Here is a 6,000-nt window from a genome sequence, read left to right as displayed (position 1 = left end):
CTAGATAAAAGTCATTCAAATTACTTAAAGCACTTATTTAGGGGGGAGCTCAGTTTCTATTTTGCACCTTGTAGACTAACAAATTTATCTAGCATTCTTTCTAGTCCTTTGGATGAAAGATTGGTTTCGTATCTAGCATGACTATTTGGCAATTAAGGTCAACATAAAGACTATCATGCTATATATCTTCTTAGTGGAATTCTTGTGGGCTCAAGGCAAAGGTATGTGTTTACATACATGCATTGCAAGTGCATCTAAGGCCCTTTAATATGTTAGAATGTGCATTTGTGTGACATAGGAGAGATGTTTTTCAAAACCCATAACTAGCATGTGTAGGTGGTGTGAATTTGAAAAACTATTTGAATCTTGATCCTTGTGACCTAGCCTCGTCATGTGATAATTATAGCTCTCCTTGATTGTTTAATTGGCTAATTACATATGACATGGCTTTCTTAAGTCCACAATCTACTATGTCTCACAATATCTCTCTCTCAAGTAATCAAAGTCTATATATGCCAAATATTTGGAAAAGAGAAGTGATACTCATGGCATTTGGATAAGAAAAGTAATTACACCTTATTTAGATCAAGGACAAACATGTTTTTTGGATCAAGAAATGATAGAGAAGGGGATTGGAATTAAGTGAATGAAATTTGGAACAAAAGCAGCCAGCCCGCAAATACCGGATGTGTCCAGTATGAGCGGGGTTATAAAACTACCGGTACCCCTTAACTACCGGTACCCCTTCGGCCCTAGTCCTCTATCTCTCTTTTCTCTCCTCCAAACCAACGCCGCCACCGCTGTTCCACCATATTGGCGATCGTGTGATTCCACCGTGAAAAGGAAGAGAGGAAGATTGGATCGGAGGAGATTTGCATCAAGATCGAAGGCTCCGGGACTTGGATTTCTAATCGCATCTTCATTCACTCTCTCAAGGTACCCAAATCCCAGACCTCATCTGATCTAAGTGGTTAGGGCATGATTGTAGAGATGCTACATTATCTGTCTAGAAGAAATGCCCAGAGTTTGGATTGGATTGGGTAAAGATTGATCGAAGAACCCTGGTTAGGGTTGCTGTCCGCTTATACCGGACGTGTCCTGTAACACCCCGGTGTTATGCAAGCATTTAGGCACTGCAAATCATGCATATTATGCATCATCAAGCATCATAATCATACATGCCTAATCATGTAAATAATAACTAAAACAATGCTTTGAAACATATGAAACATGCTCGTGAAACATAAATGTTGCATACACTTGTTTAGAGTTATTTTTGCCCTAATTATGCTTGCTAGGCTAATAAAACATGTTTGGCTATAATTGTAAATCATCTAGAATTATTTAGAACAATTTTTGGAGCAAAGTTTGTATTCAAACTTTTGACAAAATATGCTTTTGAAATTATTATTGAAAATGGTCAAAAATCCTCCCTATTTAGCTTTTAGTTCCCAATTCAAAATCTATGCAAATTTTTTAGTTGGTCCCTAAAAGCAAAGTTGTAGAGAATAAATTTTTGAGCAACTTTTATTTTTGGGCCAAAGTTTGAAATTGCTTTGAAAAAGTTCAAAAATTCATTTGAATGAATTTGGGAGCGAAAAGAATTTGAAAAAGATCATTTTTCCTTGAATGGGCCTCGCGCCTTGTTTTCGGCCCAGCCGCACAGGGTGGCCCGGCCTACCTCCGCGCCGTGCTCCTGCTCTCGCGCGCCGCGCCCGTTCGCCACACACTCGCCCGACCGCGACAGAGCGCGCACGCCGCACGGCACCGCCGGCCTACCCCGCGCCCCTCCTGTTGCGCCTACACCCGCCGCGCCGCGTCTGCCTCCCCCTCCTCCATCTCATTCTCTCTCGCTTGGTCAGTAGCAGCAACGGAAGCAGCGCACGCTCGCCTCCGCCACCGTCACGCTGCCTCGCCGGAATCGGCTCGCCCGGCCACCACTGCTCGCCGTAGGCCGCTCCATCTCGCCAGCAGCTCCGCCTCCACCTCGCGCAACTTGTGCTCGTCTCTGTTCGATGTGGTAAGGCTCGAGCTGGCCGCTTTTGCTCGCCGGAGCACGGCCATTCTCGCCGGAGTAGCATGGATCCATGGATCTCCCCTTGTCGCTCCCTTTTTCCTTCCGTTTTCACGCGCGTTAGCACCGCCTTGCCCCCGCGAACCTCGTGCGCGCCTCCCCGTGCCCTGCCGTGGCCGGAGTCGGCGTACCACCGACGAGCCGCGCCACCGCTCCACCATGCGCACCGTCGAGCTCCCTTTCGAGCTCCTCCTATTCCCGTTCTTGGCTTATCGGGTCCGCCTCGTTGCGGGGAGCCCCTGGTGGTGACCTCACCGCCAGCGAGCTCACCAGCGGCGAAAGCCGGCCGGTCAGCGACGGCCCCTGCTCGGCTCCGGCTGATGCATGGGCCTAGATTGACAATGGGTCCCACCTGGCAGCACCTCTGGGTGCACTGCACCGGGTGCACCTAGTAGTTTTGGGTCGGTGGAATTTCAGTTTTAAAGAAAATGATTTCAAAAATTGATTTAAAAAGCTTGTAAAATGTATATCTCGAGTTATATTGCTCCAAAAATGGTGAAACAAATTTTGTTGTGTTTCTTGTCACCAGATCTACATGATAAAAATATTGCATGTCATTTTTGAGATACTTTAATGTAGGGCTTTATTTAATTCTTGATATTGCTGATATCTTGTGAAAGGTTTAGTAAATCCTATATGTATTAGAAAATTATGATTCCAATTTGGTTGATCTATTCTTGAGATGTACTTTTTGTGAAAAATATATGCCATGCATGTCCTGTAGAAAAAATATGAGGTGTAGTTCAAGTGCCTTTAATGGCTGATTTTTGTTATTTTTGCTAGAGAGCAAAATTTGTATAAAACATGCATGTGATAATTTTTGTATAGTGATTGTATCCTATGAAGATCATAGGAAAAATACTAAATCTATTGTTTGACACTTTTCATAATACAAAGTATTTTCATGCTCATATTTAGGTCCAAGCTTGTCATTTTTGTGTAGGCTATTCCACTTATCCAAATGCCATAGAAATTTGATGGTAGACTACTTAGGGTAGTACTGTGCTATGGTAATTTTCTAAGATTTTTCTATGCTATAAAAATAGATGTTGCTATTCAAACCTATTATTAATTAGGGTTTAATCAAATGTTGCTTTATGCATGATTAAGAAATTAGTGAAGCTTTGGTGTATCTTTGAAGCATTTAATGAGATGTGTTGACTTAGCAAATTAGTAGTTGAAGAGAATGCAGTAGATGACATGTGCTTGTAGTACATGTTCTTGGATGATGTTGACTACCTTGTATGAGATTTGTATTATACTCTCCCCATTGAAGCGAATCATGCTCATCTACCTTGCATGCAAGCATATTCATTGTGTTCATTTCATCCGATGCACCTTTTGCATAAGCACTTACGCACCTGCATCATACAGGATCGCAAACCGAGAGCCCGATCGTCGTACTCGAGGAGCCCGAGGAGCAGCTCGAGGTGTAGTCGCAAGAAGTGACCGAAGCAGACGAGGAGGACGTTGAGGAACTTCCGGAGTGCCCCGATCACCGCCCGAGCTCCTTCGAGAGAGGCAAGCCCTGGAGCATTTTTCTCCCCGGTTTGCTATTATTAATTAATGCTTTACTTTAATTGATGCATTACGTTCAGGAGTTGTTTGCAACCGATGCTGCATTATACCTTGTTTACCTTTGTTATACTATATCCTTGTTACCCTGGTATCCACAGTCGAGTCAATGCTTAGCTGGCTTAGACCGGTAGAAGTCAGGTGATTTCCTGTCTCCTGCGAGCTATAGGTGGTTACTTGGATCTGCTCGGATAACTATGTAGTCATGGTATAACTAAGTGTTAATTTGAAGTTGAGACCAGATGGAGACTTATAGGGTTTTGTACTGTAGTGCTTTCCGTCTGTGTCGATTAAGGACCGACCATTGTTGGGCCTCGGGTCATGTTGAACACATGCCTTACATTTAGCTGGCCGAATAACGTACCTTTCGACCGCGAAGCTAGGAGATTATTTGGGCCAAGTGGATTGCCCGTAGAGCACTGTACTGGAGCAGGCGTGGTAGGACACGGGGGCGCGATGATAAGACCAAAAGGTAGTCGATCGGCCCCCGGGTACATGTGGTTCCTAGCAAACTTGAGATTTTTCCTGGATAGTTGAGTCGGTGATTGATACCTCACTTTAGCGGGTGAGTGAGGTTTGTGTAAGGAATAAATTACCAGCTGGTTAATAATCGATTCGAATCACCATCGTTCACTAGATAGTGAACACTTGACTTGAGTTACTTCATCGTAGTAATGTTGATGGAACACTTGGACAGTTATAATGGATATGACATTATGGAAGTTGTTAATGATAATTGGTTATCATTATTTGCTTAATCACATGCTTGCTCTAGTATAGGTGCAAATGTAGTCGACAGGTTAATAATAATTAACTTGACAAAAATGCTTTTGGAAAGGTTCTTGAAATGCTAAAAATGCCTTTTTGCAAATGAGTCAGCTACCCTACTATAAAGCCCTTCATAATCCTTGGTGTCACTTTATTTTTGGTTATGTCGGGTAAGTCTAGCTGAGTACCTTCTCATACTCAGGGTTTTGTTCCTAATTGTTGCAGATGGGCAGATGTATTACGGCTACTGTATCAACTGCCTTTATCCTACGATAGGTGATGCTTAGGACCATGGGCATGGTCATTCCTTACGTCTCGTCTAATGCTTTTGTTGGAGATGATCATCAGCTGGCACTGTATTTGAACTCTGTGTGAGTTTGTGTGGTTTTGAACAAATGACTTCCGCTACTTCTATTTGAACTCGTGTTGTAATAACTATGTTTAAACTCTGATGTACCTGTGATGTGAACTTTTATATAATATGTGATGGTGATCGCTAAACTTATTACGATCTTGGCTGGTATGTGAGTTGGTTTGAAATCCTTCATGATTTCATGGACTACCGGGTTATACGGGTTTAAGTTTGCTAAATCATCTGCTCTGGCAGGTGATTTTCTTACTTAATTTCGTATAATTGATCGGTTCTATTACATGTCCGGTATGGTATGGGATAACAGAGCAGGTTTTGCTCCCTTGTTTCAATCTTCTTAGTGGTTGATTCATAGGACTAAGTTTGATTGTCTATTGTGTTTTGTGAACCTTGTAACCTAGTTTGGTTGAGGTGATTGCAAAGCATAAGATAATTATTCTTATTTCTATATTTCAACTAAAATAAGCTATCATTTGGGCATGTATCTAAAATTCCTTGCATATCATTAGATACAGGACAGCAGCCATGGGCTGAAGATAGGAGCCTAGGTCCAAGCATAGGCATGATCGAGCTCTAGAGAAATACAAGAAGGCAAGACAAGAAATGCATCCTAGATTTAGTCAACAGGAGCAGGACAGCAGCAGGAGGCTCTCTAGGGCTGCTAAGGGTGATCCACAGTACAAAGAGGGAAACAACAATTCTTCCTCTGACATAGATACAGAGGAGTATAGAGTGGAGCCCAGTACCAGAAAGAGGAAGAGCACTGACAGAGGTTCAGATGGTGGTAGCTCAGATGATGAGCAAGAGATTGAGGAGGAGCAGACAATACCTCCAGCTCAGCACCAGCCAGGTTAGGGTATGCACTATGGTTTACTTGAGCCACATCCACCTAGTGTACCCTCTTATGTTTTTAGAGTTGACTATCGAGGGAAAGGCGTGACCAAAAGAGCTAGAGATGAGAGGAGAATTGATCCAAGGGGATTGCCTAGGATTCAGTTTGATCATCGATTTCAGACAGCCTTTCACATAGACTTCTACTCTAGTGTGATCCTCACAAGGAACCCAGTGATTCCCAGGTCTCAATGGATTGACTAGCATTACATCAGAGATTTGCAGAAGGCCTCCATTGATCACGCTATTGCCATTTGTGAGCATACAGGGGTATATGAGGTCATGGAGTTCTAGCATGACTGGAACACAGAGGTGGTAGCTC

This window comes from Miscanthus floridulus, chromosome 17 (assembly GCF_019320115.1).
Source record: "Miscanthus floridulus cultivar M001 chromosome 17, ASM1932011v1, whole genome shotgun sequence".
NCBI classification, from domain to species: domain Eukaryota; kingdom Viridiplantae; phylum Streptophyta; class Magnoliopsida; order Poales; family Poaceae; genus Miscanthus; species Miscanthus floridulus.
The sequence above is the reverse complement of the archived record's forward strand: the minus strand, read 5'-3'. Positions refer to the sequence as shown.